At 32.1% G+C, this 21,196-nt stretch overlaps 1 long non-coding RNA gene across 1 annotated transcript; it reads right to left on the bottom strand.

The window, feature by feature from the left end:
• Positions 1 to 3,420: 3,420 nt before the first annotated feature.
• On the bottom strand, positions 3,421 to 21,181 carry LOC127702502 (uncharacterized). Its single transcript, XR_007982453.1, has 4 exons — positions 21,141 to 21,181; positions 17,013 to 17,090; positions 7,602 to 8,039; positions 3,421 to 3,921 (listed from the first exon to the last, which is right to left on the bottom strand). It is a non-coding gene; the product is annotated as an uncharacterized LOC127702502 (long non-coding RNA).
• Positions 21,182 to 21,196: the final 15 nt, after the last annotated feature.

The following is a 21,196-nucleotide window of genomic DNA, read 5'->3' on the forward strand; positions in this document are numbered from 1 at the left end:
GCGTACTTTTTTGCAATGCCTTTAATGTGTCATAAAGTTTTTTCAATTAATTCATTTTGAAAATTTCATGTTCCGTCCCCACTTGCAGAATATACTTTTTGTATTTATTGTTTATTTGGTCTTGTGACATGTATGAAATATTTCCCATTGGACATAGAGCAAACGACAATCAATAAATCATGTATCATGATAAGTTGCGGCCCCTAACTAAGGTAACGGGTCTGTGAGTAGCTCAGAAAAAAAGACCAGTTTTTTGGTAATATTTCTCTTTGAATATTGAAAGGAGAGTATTGAAATCGGAAAGAGTACACACATTGATGACTTTTCACTTGTAAAATTGCATTTGCAATCTTGAAACTATAAAGTTATCTTGGTTAACATGAACAAATCAGACATACAAGAAGAATCCAATATGGCGTCGTATGCCGAGGCATTTAAATGAGGACCTAAATCTGAAAAATCTGACTCTTTGTCCTCAGTAAAGCCAGTGTTTGTAGAAGAACCAGATGTGTTTAGTCATCTCCCCAAACCAGTTACTAAAAGTTTATTTTTTAACTATTACTGAAATGTACCAAGCTGTAGGTGCAGTCGTGCCAGATAGATCAGTCATGGGGCAAAAAAGAGAATACAAGGTCTATGGAGAATTTAGCTCGATACAGAAAAAGATAAAGAATGTCTACCCTCAGATGGTCTTGAGCTTCGAGGCATATATTCTCAATATACTCTAGAAATCGTAGAGTTCGCATACAAGAAAATTCAACAGATGTGAAAATTCGTATTAAAGATGTACGCCTCTCGGCTGATGATGAACAAACTTTGAGAGCCTTAGAAACGTATAATTGTGTAATTTTGAAGCACTTTACGATAACTAACTGTCAGACCAGAGACAGAATAGTCTGCTGTGAAGTTCCATTGATCTCTGCTATTCCAAAGTCTGTTCTAATTAGAAAATACAGAGCGTCTGTTATTTACAGAGGTCAACAAAATGATAACTTTAAATGCAACAAGTGCATGGAACACAAAACCAAAGATTGTCAAAATGATTGGAAGTGCAGAAACTATGGTGAATCAGGGCACAGGCAAAATGAATGCACTAGTGAAATATTTACTGAGCAGGATCAAGAAGGCGCTTCGAGCATACATCATGAAGATCTTAATGAGCCTGGCGATTATGACATACAATGGCAAACAAACAATAGTGAGAACCTGGATGCTACGCAACTAACAGCGAATGTAGCACATGCAGCAAATGATTCTGTTTCAACTACAGACATTCACGATGATTCACTAAAATCACAATCAATCTTGACCGAGAACATGAACTCAAACCCTATAAGTACACAACAAAATGATTTACCTCCGGCAGTCAGACCGAAAATAAAACCAGCTCGCAGGGAATCGAACAAACCCTCACATACATCAAGCGTAGCTACCAACAGAAATTCCCGTGGTCAATCACAAATCACCAGTTTCATTTCAGGTCCAAATCAGTCTCTACGCAAAAACCAACATCAAGATACTCCAGTCAAACCATCGACAATCAGCGGTTTAGAGAAAACTCCAGTGACTCCTACAGAGAAGCTACATGACGGTGCCAGTAATAACACAAGTAAAAGATCAAAAACAACAAAATCTAATTTCTGAAGTATAATTGAAATTAATACTTAATGACTTAGATTTAGTTGAATATTATTTTTATCATAACAAAAAAGAAAAAAAAAAATGAAACTGTACAAAATTCTTTTCACTTTATCTTTTCTCATTACTTGTATATACTGTTCAGAATGTTGTCTACTTTATTCAAATTTTCTGTTTTTGGCAAGTGATACTAACACAGGATTAAAAAGGAAAGAAACTGTAACATATAAAGCGTTTAATTGGCACCAAACTGCTTTTTTCAAACAATCATTATCAAGCAAACTGTTAAATGTATCTAATGGAGAAATCCAATTTTTATTGATCTGGTCAACATTGACTTCATTACCTTGTACTAAGTGCACAATTGATTTAAAGATTGATAAGCACATATGTATGTATGTAAATATTGTTCTTTTTAAACTTGATTTTTATATGTATTTCAATATGAAACGCATATAACTGACTCTATTTTAAAAGAGTAAAATCCATTTTATTCCTTTTTATAATATTTTTCAATGTTTACCATAAATGAATGCAGATTTCATAAAGAAACACACAATTTTTACAATATTCCATGTTTTTATTCATATAATTGATAAAACTTACATTTAATTTTCGGGAAATTTCCCAAAATATATTAAAGTTTCAAAATATTTGTGGTAAAGATGTATGTGACAACTTTTTATTCGGGAAATGTCCCGAAATCATTTTCAACATTATTATTTATAACACATATGTTGGCAAAGCATTTTGAGAAATAGATCTGAAACACATTTCGGGAAAAATCCCGACAAAAATAAACTAAGTGCAAAATGTATAACACAGATGTCTTCAAATATTTCGGGATTTATCCCGAAAACCCAAAGTATATGCTAGAACTCATGACTAATAATTTCTTTTCACATTTCGGGAAAAATCCCGAAAATATAAATCTATTATCAAGCACACACTTGTTGCATAGACTTTTGTTACCCATTTCGGGAAAAATCCCGAAATAAAATCTGCAAGCAAAAATTATGCTACAGATTTCTTAAACATATTGGGAAAAATCCCTAAAAACAAAATCGATAAGATTTTACAATACAGAATTTTGATAAATTTAGAAAGTTTTTATGTTAATTTGTTTCAAACATTTTTTGAAATATTATGATTCATAAAAAATATGTGTTTAACTGAAAAAAAATAGGAATTTTGTTTATAAGCATACTTTTCATTACAGTTCCGAAAAAAGTATTTTCTAAGAAATATAAAGGTTGCTCTCTACTGCATCTATTTTGTCATGCTTCAGTGATTCCCTATATATAATCAACCAAATTTGTACCACAAAAGAGGGGGGGGGGGGGGGTGCCCAGGCCCCCTCTAAATCCGCCTCTGATAAAAGGTCGATTTTAAACTGGCCTAAGCATAAACTTTAACATGTAAACTTGGCAAAAGATTCTTAGTTATTAGACCATGATTGAGGGTTCAAGGTAAAAAAAATCCCCAAGCACATGCGTTGTCCAAAAGCTTATTCAACTGCAAATAAAATATCCCCAACATACTATTAATGGTTCTCCTTAAACTGAACTTATCACAAACCTTACAGTGTAAACTAAGGAAATTTTCAAAGTCAATATACCATTAGGTTACTGAGAGGCCGGTGAGGAGGGCGGTGCTCTATGGAATTGAGATGTGTGTCCATAACACATTATACCCTGCTCCCACAATCACATTTCCATGTTCAGTAACTTGTTTGTAATTATTTTAAAAAAATGACTTCATAATGAACACTTGTATTTAAAGTACAAAGTTTCAAGTTTATTTGACCTTAACATCATAGTAAACTAATGTACACCAAAGACTTAACCTACTGTACTGTTTGTACATCTTGAAAAAAAAAATGATTGATAAATACTGGTTTCAACTCATTACTTCAAATGCCAATGAAATTTTAAAATAGGATGTAAAAAAAAAACTAAAACTCAAATATTTAATAATATAGCCTCATTTCATTTTCCTAATTTGCACAATTTTTTTGTCACAGAAAAAATGGAAGAAACTATCTTTAATTATATTTTTCTAAATTTCTTTGATGTTCTCCACAGCAAAAAAAAAATACTGTTCTAAAATAAAATACATGTACTATATAATATTACAAATATATAACTACAAATCAGAGAAGACATGTGAACAAATCTTCATAACATGTGCAATGTTTGTTATATTCAGATGGAATTATTTCATGTTATATAAATTGATCTGTTTCTTTACTGATGACTAGTTCTTTCTTCCTTTCAATCCTGCCTATAAGAGCAAAGTAAAATAACATTTAATAAAAGATAACAAAAACATTCTATTCCACTGTACATGCTAAATGTAAATATTAATAGTGAGGTCAACAATTTTGATCATGTTGATAGGTTGAGACTATCACACTTGACATTTATAACAAAACTTCATTTCCCCCTCTGCACATTTTGATTGCCTTGTGTGACGTTTTACACAATCAACATGATCATAAGGTACATAACTTTTCCAACATTTTTTTACAATAAAGATAGTATAGCCATTAATAGTTTTCAAAATTATTTCAGTGTAGAGTTGAGTAAGCTTTTCCCTTTCTCCAATTGAATGTTACTGGCAACCTGCATTCTTCTATGTAACTTTTTTTCATTTTACAAATACTGATCAATATTTAAAAGGGGAGCAATATTGAGTTTTCAGAAACTACTGCAAGTCCATGTGCCTATCCAAAGTCAAGACTTTTCCTGTCATCTAAAGTTGTATCTTAAAGCTTTTGTTTTTAGGGAATTTGATGTTGATAGTAGATGTTTGTTTGTTTTTGGCTTTTCAATTGACAATTGAGATGTTTATTAAATTCTACAATCACTTGTTAATCATTTCAAGACAGTTGACCTATAAAAATATGATGAAACCTTTTCAACTGATTTTTATAGTTTGTTCTTAAGTTGTGCTGTAACACCAACTGTCCCGGAAGGTTAGGGTAGGGTTGAGCACTCAAAAACTTGTTTAACCTGCCACATTCTTTATGTGCCTGTCCCAAGTCAGGAGCCAATACTTCCATGGAAGTCGTTGGTTTTATATGTATGTTATATATTTGATTTTCGCTACTTGTTTTGTTATGAATTAGGCCGTTAGATTTCTCGGGGCCTTTTATAGCCGATTATATATACAGTATGGGTTTTTCTCATTGTAGAAGGCTGTGCAGTTACCTATAACTGCTTACATCCACTTTATTCAAACTTTGGTGGATAGTTGTCTCATTGGCAATCATGTACCATCTCCTTGTTTTTATACAAGTATAGGTCAAAACTGCATCTATGCTGTTTATTTATTTTTTCTTTTGTTGAGTTGCATTCCATCTGTACTTAACAGGTATAAATTCTTGTAACAATATGTTTTATCTATGTGAAAATCATGTATTATTTATTCCTTTCAAAATTCTGCGAATAAAATAAATGGGGAATGTGTCCATGGGACACAGATGATGCCCCAACTTGCATATAACATTTTAAAGGGTTATAAATCAAGAATGGTAAAAGTGACACACAGTACCCAAATGAGTACTTGATCTGAGTTTTGTGGTAATATGCATTGTGTCTAAGTTTTTGAGCATTTGATTAAGCAAACTTAAGTTTATAGTGAACTAAAATGAATAAACAGCTGCACCATGAGTGCATGATATATGCCCATCACTTTTTCAAAGAATAAAGTTCAATAACTTCTTAATGTCATATCAGAAATTCATGAAAAACTAAAGGGAGGTTATCTTAATAGATACAACCAGTAACCAAAGTTTCATGATAACTGCTCAAAGCATTGTTCAAGAAAACAGGAAAATCCCCCCTTTTTATGAATAAAATCACATAACTCCAAAACTTAAAACCTAAAATTGATAAAAATCAAAAGGGAGCTTAAGTCAATAGATATAAACAATTCACTAAAGTTTCATGAAAACTGCAGAAAGCATTTAGAGTCATTGTCTGAAAACTGGAAATTCACCCTTTTTTAATGAATAAAACTCCATAACTCGGAAACGTAAAATCTTGAATTTATAAAAATCGAAAGGGAGATCATGGCAATAGATATAAACAAATCACCAAAGTTTCTTGCAAATTGGTGAATTTTTTTTGAGTTATTGTCCGAAAACTGGAAATTCCCCCCTTTTTAATGAAAAAAAACCCCAAAACTTGGAAACTTAAAGTCTAAAATTTATAAAAAACGAAAGGGAGCGCACGTCAACAGATATAACTTATTCACCAAAGTTTCATGTAAATTGGTTCAATCGTTTTTGATTGTCAGACATGTTCACGACAGATGGATGGACGGACAACGGTATACCATAATACGTCCCGTAAACTGGCATATAAAAATTTGGCAATTTTTCTATTTGTAAAGGAGCATAACTCTTGAACAGTAAAAGTGAGGCCACCAACATTCAAACTTGATCTTTGTTTTGTGGTAATAAGCATTGTGTATAAGTTTCATAATATTTGGTTCAGGCAAACTAAAGTAAGAGAACGGACACAAAAAAATCAGCAATTTTTCCATTTGTAAAGAGGCATAACTCTAGATCTAGAATGGTAAAAGTGACGCTACCAAAATTCAAACTTGATTTGTGGTTTGTGGTAATAAGCAATGTATAAGTTTCATAACATTTGGTTGAGGCAAACTAAAGTTAGAGAACAGAAACCAATTAATGGGACGTACAGACTTACACTCGTCTGGTAAATTATTAAGTCAGGGATTTCGTTACCATAAATAACTTAAAACTTTTACTAAATTCTTTCATAGATACAAAGATTTGATTAGTAAATTTGGCTGTACCTGTAGAAAACTTATAAAAAACGGTATTTCACATCCTAAATTTTACAGTAATATTGTACTAAAAGCACGGAAATCACTGTGTGATCCATGTAAACTCATCAAACCTTTAAACAAACTTATTTGTAAAGGTTATCTTACAAATGTTGTAATTAGATCTTTGATTATAGTTTACATTAGCACAAATAACGATTTTGTCATCAGCAAATTAAAACATAACTAAATTTGTATTTTTTTTAAGTGGGATGTATAAATACAAATCCACGTTAATTTTTTCTATATAGAGGTTAACATAACTATCCTACAGCCTGTCGATACTTTTATTTTTGGCATTGCACAAGTCATGTCTTCTTTGACTGTCCATGATATTAAATACTAAATCCCTGGGATGTGTTTTAGTTGATTTTAGTCTCTGATGCATGATTTTTTTATTATTAATTGATTAATTTTGGCTTTTAACTAGCTTTCAGTATACGTAACCTGTTGTTACAATCGTAATGTTTTTTGTTATTCAATGTTTCTCTATTTTTGATATATACCAGCTGCTTTGATAAGTGTTTAGTATGACTTTAAATTTTTACTTCTGTTTCTCGTACTATGAACAACAAAATTATTTATTTTGTAAAAAATATTTCTGTTTTCCATTTATACTGTGTCTTTCTATGTTGTGATGTTACACTATTGTTTCGGGTAAGGGTGAAGGTTGGTACCTATTAAAACGTTTAAACCCGCTGCATTTGTTTGCACCCGTCCTCAGTCAGGAACCTGATGATCAGTAGTTGTGGTTTGTTGATGTGGTTCATAAGTGTTTCTCGTTTCTCATTTTTTATATAGATTAGACCTTTGGTTTTCCCGTTTGAATGGTAACACTAGTCATTTTTGGGGCCTTATAGCTAACTGTTCGGTGTGAGCCAAGGCTCCGTGTTAAAGACTGTACTTTGACCTATAATGTTTTTTTTTTACAAATTGTGATGGAGAGTTGTCTCATTGGCACTCATACCACATCTTCTTATATCAAATTACGTACAGACGTACAAGGGTAAAACTTAATGCCCCCTCCGCTACGATGGGGCATAAAAAAATGCATATATATATATATAAAGCAGCAGGACTCTTATTAAGACTGAATATGACAGTACCTTATTCTGCATTCTTTCATCTTTAACCATTTATACTAGTTCTTCTGCGTATCTCCTGATTGTTGTCATGAATTTAGGTTCTTCATTTCTTTTACGTCCAGGCAATTTTGGTAAGAAATCACCATATTTCAAGCTAAGTGTATCCATGGTTTGTCCTGGGTGTATTTTGATAAAAATGATAAATGTTGACTGCATCTTTTGGTGTCTCTCTTGTAAAACAATAATGCAAAGTTTCTGTGTGTTGTTTAAAATTACTAATCATAGGAATTAACCAGTAACATATATTGTATTATAATTTCACTTTTGAAACATCTGGAATAATCCTGAACAGTGACTGCACAGTTTCAGCATCCTTTGTTCTAAATTTTTCTGATATTACCTGAAAGCAGGATCAATATCTCCATGTGTGTGGCCAACAATTACGAACGACCAGAGAACCTGAAAAAAAATATCTGTTGAGTTCTTGACTAGTATCATTTATTTATCCAAAGAGGTAGAGCTTTGTTAGAATTTTGAAAAGTGGAAGCAGTATAATTACTTTTAATACACTAAAATATGTAATAAATAAAACAAGAATGTGTCAATGAAACACAGATGTCCCTGCTTGTAAAAATATCTCAAATTTATCATTTTTTTTTATTAATAAAGTAAAATAATATGAGAATGGTGAAAGAGACGACACCCAAACTTGATCAGTGTTTGGTGTTAATAAGCATTGTGTATAAGTTTCATAACACTTGGTTGAGGCAAAGTAAAGTTAGAGTGCAGTTTGGGTTTTGAACTAGTACCATCAGATTAGTATGTACTGTACGGCAGTGCAATAAAAAAAACATGAATCAATATCCATTGATTTCAGGGAACTTGAAGTAATTGAAACCAAACCTACAGACTAATGACAGCCAGAGGCAACTATCCGTCAGAGTTAAAATGAAGTGGATGTAGGCAGTTATAGGCAATCAAATATTTCTTCAGAACCCTAAGTTTGTACATGTCCGGCCCTTTTATAGCCAACTATATATACGGTATTGGTTTTCAATTACTTCAAGTTCCCTGATATTGATTCATGTTTTTTTTATTGCAGTACAGTACATACTTATCTGATGGTTTATGAGAGCACAATTAATACAAAGACAACAACATGTTTATCAAAATATCAATTTCATTTTGTTACTTAATATTCTAAAACCACAGAAGAAAAATAAATTTCCATATCTTGCCCTGTTAAGGTAGCACTTACAGTCAGAATTTTCTGACTCCAACCAACAGTCTTTAAAGATTAATTTCTCCAAAACTACTCGATGGATTTTAAAAATCTTTAACTCATTTTAAAGCTGAAATATTACTCTTTCTTAATCTATAGATTAATTTTTTTTTTGGTATGAAAAATCTCAAAATATAGCTCATTAATTGCCAAAAAAGTGGTCTCCCAACTTGGATGGAAATGGCACATTCAGGTCAAATGGTAGTAAAAATTTGTTTTCATCCCTTTAATCAACCATATACAAGCTGCAAATTCGTGTCTCAGATTTTTGATATATGCCTCCAGTAAGAAGATATATTGATTTAACTGCTGGGCGCCAAACCTCATTTCACCTTTCATCTTTGGAGACCTATAAATTCGTTTAGAAACAAATTATCCAAAAACTGGGACACGGTATTGTAGAAAATACTCACTTTAATCACATATATCAAAGTCAAGCCAAAGGGGGTACCCATAAAGTTTATATTTTCATTTTTTCAGAACAAATCTCATGAAAAATTGTTCTGAGAAATGACCTAAAAACGGAATTTCCCCCTTAGAACCCCTATAAATGCAACATAAATACAAAAATTCCACTGGGAACACCCCAGGAGTGTTCTGACACCATTACTTTATCAATAGAACCACACACTTTGTCTCTTTGATGCTCTAATGCTGTAAATTTTGCATTATGTGTGGCACTGTGCAATACTAACTTGGCATTTGGCGGGAGTTTTGACCAAGATCTGTGATGTAGTAATTAAATATAGACAAAGCTTCGCCTCTGTCCAGACAGTCTAAGATAAGAGAATAACAGGATTGACCAGCTGCATATAATCAATATTTAACATAATTATTCTCACTATAAAGAATAATTTTCATTTGTATTTTAAAAAGAAATATACTATTACTGAAATTAGCTAGAACATTAAAATTGTGCATCAAAAGACATGTTCATAAAAAGATCCAAGACCATCCACTTCTTTAAAAAAAGACACTCCCACATGATTTGTGAGTTTTATGGGATTGAAAATGCAGGGTAGATTTTTTCCTTTTCATATCTTTTTCTTTTTCTCTGATTATAAACATGTTATATAAATTACTTTTGTTGCAATACAATGAGATAAGACCACAATATTTATCTTGTGGTCAGGGATTTGCAGCTGGACACTGGTATCAACAGATCATTGACATATTAGCCCCTCCCAAATGCATCATATATTTAGATTGATTACCATGTGCTTTTATTTACATAAGTTCATTATCAATTTACTCCCTGTTGTGATATGATAATGACTTTGGGATTTTTACAAACTGTGCAGAATAATACTTAATTCAAAATTATGTGATAAAAAAAATATCTTCAAAAAATCATTGTTAGACTGTAGTGCTACCTTAATGAGTTTTGATGAAAATTAGTTTTAAAATTATTCATCAAATACACAGGATAAGAACATGTGGGTAGTGCTCTTTACTCATTTTCATAGGTTTATGACCACTGACCAGCTGTAATAATAATGGCTATAGAAAAAGAGGTGTATAACAAGTGTTTAGAAATGAAGAAGATAATGAACTTCAAAGAAAAATACATTTTTATATTAGAGCTGCCATGAGAAAAAACATATAATAAATTTTATAGCAATAAGGGAATTAAAATATTAATGTAAAAGCATAAATCAAATATAGTTAAGTACAACATTTAATATTGTTGATGTTAATAACATTTCTATAATATAGCAGATTTTCTTGAGAATTTCTAAAATATATGAATTTATGAGGGCTAGAATCCCGCTAACATGTTTAACCCTGCCACATTCTGTATGTATGTGCCTGTCCCAAGTCAGGAACCAGTAATTCAGTGGTTGTCGTTTGTTGTTCGTTCATTTTTTTTGTACATTAATTAGGCCTTTGTTTTCTCGTTTGAATTGATTTACATTTGTGATTTCGGGGCCTTTTATATCTGACTATGCGGTATGGGCTTTGCTCATTGTTGAAGGCTTTTCTGTGACCTATAGCTGTTAATTTCTGTGTCATTTGATCTCTTGTGAAGAGTTGACTCATTGGCAATCATACCACATCCTCTTTTTTATATGTACACCTTACAATCATTCTATACATCAAATATAGTTGACCTACTGCTTTAAGTATTTTAAAAACAGACCAAAACAAAAAACTGAACAATTGACCAATTAACCATGAAGGAGAGGTCAAAATCAGATGATACCTACCAGACAGTCATGTAAGCCTTACAACCATTCCATACACCAAATATAGTTAAGGTACTGCTTATAGTATTTGAAAAACTGACAAAGACACAAAACATTAGCATTGAATACTGAACCATGAAAAAGAGGTCAAGGATGAAACCTGCCAAACTGAGATGCACCCCTTACAATCATTTCATACACCACTTATAATATCTGAAAAAGAGTGCACACGCTGAAATGTCTTGCCTTCTGTATTAACCATTGATTTTATGTTGATAGTCCTAAACATAAAGCTTTACTACAAGTTTCATATGAACTTAACATGATCCAAGAAAATGAGGCCAAGATCAGATTAACCAATAATAAGAAATACATGTACACCTTACAATCATTTAATTCACCAAATATAGTTGACCTATTGCTATAGTTTCTAAGAAACAGATTTAACCTAAAGAACTAAGCATTGACCACTGATCCATGAAAATGAGGTCAAGGTCAGATGACACCTGCCAGCTAGACATGTACACCTTACAATCATTCCATACACCAAATATAGTAGACCTATTGCATGCAGTATTAGAAAAAAAGACCAAAACTCAAAAACTTAACTTTGACCACTGAACCATGAAAATGAGGTCAAGGTCAGATGACACCTGCCAGCTAGACATGTACACCTTACAATCATTCCATACACCAAATATAGTAGACCTATTGCATACAGTATAAGAAAAACAGACCAAAACACAAAAACTTAACTATAACCACTGAACCATGAAAATGAGGTCAAGGTCAGATGGCACCTGACAGTTGGACATGTACACCTTACAGTCCTTCCATACACCGAATATACTAGACCTATTGCTTATAGTATCTGAGATATGGACTTGACCACCAAAACTTAACCTTGTTCACTGATTAATGAAATGAGGTCGAGGTCAAGTGAAAATGTCTGACGGGCATGAGGACCTTGCAAGGTACGCACATACCAAATATAGTTATCCTATTACTTATAATAAGAGAGAATTTAACATTACAAAAAATCTTAACTTTTTTTTCAAGTAGTCACTGAACCATGAAAATGAGGTCAAGGACATTGGACATGTGACTGACGGAAACTTCGTAACATGAGGCATCCATATACAAAGTATGAAGCATCCAGACCTTCCACCTTCTAAAATATAAAGCTTTTAAGAAGTTAGCTAACGCCGCCGCCGCCGGATTACTATCCCTATGTCGAGCTTTCTGCGACAAAAGTCGCAGGCTCAACAATAAAACCTGCCAGACTATCTATGTGTCTGGCTTTCTTCAACAGAAGTGGCAGACTTGACTAAAAATTCGTAAGGGTTCCGCGGAACCCAGTGTCTCGCCTACTTTTTCTGTTAATCGCAGGCTCAACAAAAATGAGGAAGTAAATCAATAAAAATATTCCTCTTGATACTATCTTTTGATTGTAGGAAGCTTATGCCCAAGTTTGGTAAAAATCCAGGATAGTTTATGAATCTAATAAATGTTTAAAAACTTTAACTGTAGACTGAATGTAATGTTAACTGCAAAAAAAACAAAATTTCCTTCTAGATACTAGCATTTGATCATAAACAAGCTTCTGTCCAAGTTTGGTACAAATCCAAAATAGTATAAGAAAGTTATTAAAATTTTAAAAACTTTTAACCACAGAGTGAATATGTTGTTTCCTGGCAGAAAATCTAAGTCCATTTAAAAGTAAAATACGAAAAAAATGGATTTATTTTTTTACAAAATTTCCTTCTAGATACTAGCTTTTGATCATAAACAAGCTTCTGTCCAAGTTTGGTACAAATCCAAAATAGTATAAGAAAGTTATTAAAATTTTAAAAACTTTAACCACAGAGTGAATGTGTTGTTTCCCAGCAGAAAATCTAAGTCCATTTAAAAGTAAAATAAGGAAAAAATGGATTTATTTTTTTACAAAATTTACTTCTAGATACTATCTAATGATCATAAACAAGCTTCTGTCCAAGTTTGGTACAAACCCAGGATAGTTTAAGAAAGTTATTAAAATTTTAAAAACTTTAACCACAGAGTGAATGTAATATTTCCCGGCAGAAAAACTAAGTCCATTTATAAGTTAAATACGGAAAAAATGGAATTTTATTTTTACAAAATTTACTTCTGGATACTATCGTATGATCATAAACAAGCTTCTGTCAAAGTTTGGTAGAAATCCAGGATAGTATAAGAAAGTTATTAAAATTTCAAAAACTTTAACCACAGAGTGAATATTTGTGGACGCCGCCGACGACGACGACGCCGACGGAATATAGGATCGCTATGTCTCACTTTTTCGACTAAAGTCGAAGACTCGACAAAAATGACTAAATCACGCAACTCTAACCTTGAATACTGATCCATATAATGAGGTCAAGTTCAGGTGAATTGTTTCTGACAGACCAGGGCTTCCAAAATTTTCTGATGACAGCTGGACATTTTTCAAGGAAATATTTTCAAGTCCGGAATAAATGACCGATTGGAAGCCATGGTGCACAGTATTTCCTATTAAAAGAAATATGTTGCAAAATATTCAAATTTTAAACTATTTGTGGAAAAATAGGAATTTTGCTATCTTTCAATCATAAAATTTCATAATATTTTAAAGATCTGAGTTTAACTTACTATTCACAACTGTGGAAAAGTAATTCTATAGTGGTGTAAACTGAACTGTATCTGCTTAACCCTGCTTAATTCTATATATATGTACATGTACAAAAAAAAGAAGATGTGGTATGATTGCCAATGAGACAACTCTCCACAAGAGACCAAATGACACAGAAATTAAAGGTCACTGAAGGCCTTCAACAAAGAGTAAAACCATGTTATATATGTGCCTGTTCAAAGTCAGATGTCTGTAACTCAATGGTTGCTGTTGGTTTATGTCTGTCAAATTTGTTTTTCTTTTATTGTTTTGTAATAAATCAGTCTATATTTTGCTCTGCATTGTGGAAGGCTATACAATGACAACATGTGGTGTCCTTAAGTTAATTCTACTTCACTTGGCAATCATACCACATCTCCTCATCTTATATTTATCTAGGTGTTAAGTGGTCAAAATTACTCTAAAAAATTTCAGACCATTTAGAATTAGCTGAGCCTGTCAAAGCTATTCTGCATATAAAATCCTGAAATCCAAGTACACGTATAAAGAGCGTAAGAGGGGACGAACAGACAGACAATATTACAATAAATTATCTCTAAAACATTTCAAACTTTAAAAAGATAGCTCTCCCATTTATATCTTAAAACAAGAGGCTCTCAAGAGCCCTAATCGCTCACCTGTAACATTTTGCTGAAAATCTTTCATCAATGATTATTTTTGCTTTTCAATATTTATTAATGAGTGGCTTAAAAATGCCATTTAAATGTTCTTTGTATCTGTCATATTTTCTTGAAAAGCAAAAAAAATGCATTTTACCCCTATGTTCCATTATAGCCATAGTGGCTATGTTCCTTGACGTGCAAGGAAATAAAATACAAAATTTATACTAAATACTCTGAAACTCATTCAGCCCTAGTTTGGCTAAAAAAAATTCAGCAGTTTCAATGCAGAAGATTTTTTAAAGTAAGGCAAGCAAACTAGATGAACAAAGTGTGAAAAATTGTCTTGAAAGGGCGATAACTCCTTAAAAGAGGTCAATTGACAATTTTGGTCACATAAACTTTTTTGTAGATCTTACTTCGCTGAACCTTTTTTTATCTTTATCTTCAATAATATTCAAGATAATCACTAAAAACAGCAAAATTTCCTTTAAATTACCAATTTAGTGGCAGCAACCTAACAATGGGTTGTTCGGTTCGGCTGAAAATTTCAGGGTTGATAGATTTCACCTATTGAACATTTTTACCCCATGTCAGATTCGCTCTAAATGCTTTAGTTTTTTGAGATATAAGCCAAAAACTGCATTTGACCCTTATGTTCTATTTTTAGCCATGGCAGCCATGTTTGTTGATGGATCAAAACTTCGAATACAATTTATAAACTAGATACCTTAAGGAACATTCAGGTAAAGTTTAAAAGTATTCGGCCCAGTAGTTTCAGAGCAGAAGATTTTTAAATGTAAGCAAACATGATGAACAAATTGTGTAAAATTGTCTTCAAAGGGCAATAATTATTATATGATTTGCATATCTATAAATACTTGAATTGGATTGGTGAATTAGATTTTTTTCCTTGGTTTACACTTGATAAACCATGTTTCCGAAACGACTTTCGTAACATTCACTGTGATCTATTCATGCGCGATACACATGCATGCAGGGATCCCGGGATTTTCAGCAAATTGAGATTGAAAAACAAATACATAAAATTTGTTTCTATTCAATGCATATTTAACGAAAAAGAAATAATGCATTAAAAAGCTTCTAAAATGTATAAAATTAAGATTTAAATAAAATTCCGTGAAATTTCATGAATGATTTAGCAATTTTACATCATGGCAAAACACGATGTCATACAAATGAAAACTTAAAAGGGAAAGATTATTTCACTACTTGTATGCTTCAAATTTGAATTATTTCTCATTAAAATGAAGTTTTTGATGTAGGTGCCATTTCATTTTCAAACTGTAGGAGGGATCCTGAAAAGCTTTGCACCTCTTATGCAAGTAGATACTCCAAAAATGACAAAGTTCAACTATCTCGCAAAAGAGCAAATATCAATAAAAATCAAAACCCTGACCACATATGTATCATGTGTATGCACATCTTCAATATATGTACAAACCGCCAGCAAAGTGAAAACTTCCTAGCATTCAAACTGTAGGAGAAGTTATCTGGAGTAACTATATACCCATAATGGGACAGACAGGGGTAAAATAATATGCCCCCCCCCCAACTTTTAATTGCGGGGGGGGAGGGCATATAGAGTTATACACTTAAAGTTTAAAATACTATTGAAAGATCATAATTTAAATTATGTTTACATAGAAGTCTTTTGTTTATATTTGTGTTGTGTTGTTTTGTTTCTGTGTCATATATACAAATGTACTTACCATCCATTTCTTTCAATTTTTTTATATCTATTTTACCAAATTTCCATATATATATATAGATCAAAACCATAAAAGATATTTCTTGTGATTGAGAAATCAAATTTTATATGCTGGTATATCATGATATATATTTATCTTATCTCCTATACATTTCTAGGAATATGATTGGTTAAAAGCAACCACGTGGAGACCATGTATATTCCATATTAGGTTAGTAAGCGGAGCTTATTTCAATACACGGTTAGCAGTGGTGTTACGTGAAGTAGTTTCTTAATGCTAACGGTATTGAAGACTTGCTCACTTTGATAGGTCACTAGTCTAAATACCACATGTTAAGCATGTGTTAAGATAGTCGCGGTAAGATAAATTCGTTACATAGTGTGCTAGTGACGTAATATGGTATATATGAGTGAATCCCCATATGGTATTTACTGACCCCATACATACCGTATTAGGTCTCTAGCACACTATGTAACTAATAGTATTATCAGAGAACAATTTAGAATATGGACAACATAAAACTTTTTTTTATCTTTTCATTGGAATGAATAGTGGAATATATATATATCATAATGGAGAGTATGGATGGGGTTCACAGAATAGAGAATAATTGACAAAAAAGTGCAGAATAAAGGGCAAACAAATAAAGAATAGAGAAACAATTGCAAAAATAATACAGAATATTGAATAATGGGGCACACAAATATAGTGAATAGAGAGAATATAATTAATGGGCAAAATAAATATTGAATAGAGAGGAAAACGGTCTAATATTTAAAGAATAAAGACATAAAGGACCCCCTCAGTCATCCAAACCCTCATTTAGCAGAACAGTAAAAAAGATAAAAATTTACTTTCAAGGAGTGTATTATATGTGGACTTTTTCAAACAATTTCATACATTCCCCATATCTTTAACTATTATTATATTACCAAATACTTACATCTGTCCATTATTATGTTGTCTTTTAGGTCACATTGCATTTCAAGCTGCGATGTTCAATACTTGCACAGTTGTACACCTAGAAAAAAAAAAATTTCTGCAAAAATAAGATAAAACAGTCTTGTGAAACTTAGGCAAACTGTCATACTAGTATAGATACAGAATCGTGTGACTTTCTAACAGAAAATTTACATCACATCAATGAGAAATTGCAAAAAGGAAATAAAATTATTCATTTGTCACTTTCTTTGTTGATGATACATGAGGGCATAAGCCGCCTTATTTTTACGTGTTTACAAATCAGTATCCAGGAGAGCAGTAAATATAGAGGCTCTGCACCCTCCCCCTGAAATTTTGCACCCTGGTGCTCTGTAGGAAACCAGGTGCTTTTTTCAAGTAAGAAAAGAGTTTAAATATTATCTATCATGATGCCTTAATCATCAAAAAGAATGCAGGACAAAATTTTTCATCCTAGCCCATCCATAAAAACAAATGGTTAGCTCCCTAATAAAAGATGATTTAATTGATCATTGAAATGTGTGTCAGAATGAGAACTTCTCAATGTTCATTTCTTTAGGAATATTTATAACCTTAAATTAATGTTTTATTGTTGTTAAGTGACTGACACAGTACTGAGGATAAAATTTTCATATCTCTTCATTTATATCTACAAATTCTTATGATGTTTCACATCATGCACTGGGGGATTAAAACCCATGAAATTGAAATTTTTCACACATAACATAACACAGAGACAACAACCCGACCAAAGAGCAGAAAACAGCCAAAGGCCAAAAGTAACTATATACCCATAATGGAACAGACAGGGGTAAAATAATATGCCCCCCCAACTTTTAATTGCGGGGGGGGGGGGGGCATATAGAGTTATACACTTAAAGTTTAAAATACTATTGAAAGATCATAATTTAAATTATGTTTACATAGAAGTCTTTTGTTTATATTTGTGTTGTGTTGTTTTGTTTCTGTATCATATATACAAATGTACTTACCATCCATTTCTTTCATTTTTTTTATATCTATTTTACCAAATTTCCATATATATAATTATATAGCTCAAAACCATAAAAGATATTTCTTGTGATTGAGAAATCAAATTTTATATGCTGGTATATATATTTATCTTATCTCCTATACATTTCTAGGAATATGATTGGTTAAAAGCAACCACGTGGAGACCATGTATATTCCATATTAGGTTAGTAAGCGGAGCTCATTTCAATACACGGTTAGCAGTGGTGTTACGTGAAGTAGTTTCTTAATGCTAACGGTATTGAAGACTTGCTCACTTTGATAGGTCACTAGTCTAAATACCACATGTTAAGCATGTGTTAAGATAGTCGCGGTAAGATGAATTCGTTACATAGCGTGCTAGTGACGTAATACGGTATATATGAGCGAATCCCAATATGGTATTTACTGACCCCATATATACCGTATTAGGTCTCTAGCACACTATGTAACTAATAGTATTATCAGAGAACAATTTAGAATATGGACAACATAAAACTTTTTTTATCTTTTCATTGGAATGAATAGTGGAATATATATATCATAATGGAGAGTATGGATGGGGTTCACAGAATAGAGAATAATTGACAAAAAAGTGCAGAATAAAGGGCAAACAAATAAAGAAAAGAGAAACAATTGCAAAAATAATACAGAATATTGAATAATGGGGCACACAAATATAGTGAATAGAGAGAATATAATTAATGGGCAAAATAAATATTGAATAGAGAGGAAAACGGTCTAATATTTAAAGAATAAAGACATAAAGGACCCCCTCAGTCATCCAAACCCTCATTTAGCAGAACAGTAAAAAAGATAAAAATTTACTTTCAAGGAGTGTATTATATGTGGACTTTTTCAAACAATTTCATACATTCCCCATATCTTTAACTATTATTATATTACCAAATACTTACATCTGTCCATTATTATGCTGTCTTTTAGGTCACATTGCATTTCAAGCTGCGATGTTCAATACTTGCACAGTTGTACACCTAGAAAAAAAAAAATTCTGCAAAAATAAGATAAAACAGTCTTGTGAAACTTAGGCAAACTGTCATACTAGTATAGATACAGAATCGTGTGACTTTCTAACAGAAAATTTACATCACATCAATGAGAAATTGCAAAAAGGAAATAAAATTATTCATTTGTCACTTTCTTTGTTGATGATACATGAGGGCATTAGCCGCCTTATTTTTACGTGTTTACAAATCAGTATCCAGGAGAGCAGTAAATATAGAGGCTCTGCACCCTCCCCCTGAAATTTTGCACCCTGGTGCTCTGTAGGGAACCAGGTGCTTTTTTCAAGTAAGAAAAGAGTTTAAATATTATCTATCATGATGCCTTAATCATCAAAAAGAATGCAGGACAAAATTTTTCATCCTAGCCCACCTATAAAAACAAATGGTTAGCTCTCTAATAAAAGATGATTTAATTGATCATTGAAATGTGTGTCAGAATGAGAACTTCTCAATGTTCATTTCTTTAGGAATATTTATTACTTTAAATTAATGTTTTATTGTTGTTAAGTGACTGACACAGTATTGAGGATAAAATTTTCATATCTCTTCATTTATATCTACAAATTCTTATGATGTTTCACATCATGCACTGGGGGATTAAAACTCATGAAATTGAAATTTTTCACACATAATTGACTAATAGTAGTAATTTGGAATGTAATCATGTAATAATGTTTTTCCCAGTAGGCAGTTTATCCAAACTTCAGATAGACAAGACATAATAAATCTATTAAACTATAAACACAGCATGCACAGGACATGTGATCCTACCATAATGATGAACTGAGTATATACTGTCGGGGGGGGGGGGGGGGGGGGGACTCCCTTTAACAAATAATGTGCGAAGTTAAAATTTTGTTATCAATAGATTCTGTGAATTTTTAAAATTTTAAACATTCTTAGTTTGTTGGAAATAAATATAAGTTATAAAATTATACTTAATCATCTGCAGAACTTTTTTATTAATGAAAAAAAAAAAGAATTAGCATAAATGATTAATCTATAAACATGATAAAGATTATAGTCGATCCGGGTAATTTCGTACAGGCAGGTAAATAAAATACATATTACATTTCGCTTGTTTATCAAACAGGGAACCAAATGACTTTCATTTAGGACCGAAAGTGTACGGAATTACCCCAACCGACTCGAATGTAAGATCAACCTCCCTGGAAAGATATGTACATGCATTCATACACCGGGGCTCCAGTAGGAGGTTCACCCTAAGGTCACAAGGCTTTTGACCTTAAAAGAATGGTGTTTAGAAATTTCTCCAGGTTACTTTTAAGCAAATAGAACAGTTTTGAACATTTAAAAAGTCCCAAGTACATGTAAAAATTAATAAGACACAAGAATGGCTCGCCAACAATGTATTAAAAAAATTTCAAAGAACAGATATATACATACAGAATAAAAGTGACAAGCCATTTTTACATTTTCACTTGGGGTTTCTGCTTCTGCTTCTTCTGCCAGATAATGGCCACAATCAACGAACTGATTATACTGCCATGGTTTTTGTGTTGATAATAAAAAAAGGTATTGTAATCGACTAATAATGGATTGTTGAGACTTGTTATCAGGTTATATGTCTTTACATTGTAGAAAATTGTAAATATGGGAAAAAAAAGTTCTTTTTTAAATGGGGCAAAATAAGGAGGGTCCATGCCCCAAATACCTGTGATGTAGATGAATAGAAAATAGGGATTTTGTGCAAGTAAAGCCTAGATTTTTGTAAAAAAAAACACAGACTTTTAATTAGTTTTATCTATTACAGATTTTCATTATAAAATTTAACTTACTTACAAGTATTATGTCCATGCCAGCATTTATCGTTTACAAAAATTCCTACACAACATTTAAAAATACAATCCAGTCAAGCACACCCTAAAAGGTGTACTTGAATAGGTCCCTATTTAGTAGTCTTGATTCAATGAATTATCTTTATTTCTGGATTTTAAATTTGTTTTATTAAACTGTATAAGGGTAATTATTGCTCTATCTATTAAGCATTGACTTTATTGTGGTCAAGCAGATGACAAAAAAATATTCTAAATCCAGATTTCCCCATATCCTACCTTAGGATTTCCCAACTGAAGTGGTTTATCTGGAAAAGGTGGAATTTACAGAATAG

The sequence above is a fragment of the Mytilus californianus genome, unplaced genomic scaffold, assembly GCF_021869535.1.
Source record: "Mytilus californianus isolate M0D057914Y unplaced genomic scaffold, xbMytCali1.0.p SCAF_5, whole genome shotgun sequence".
In the NCBI taxonomy this organism is placed as follows: Eukaryota; Metazoa; Mollusca; class Bivalvia; order Mytilida; family Mytilidae; genus Mytilus; species Mytilus californianus.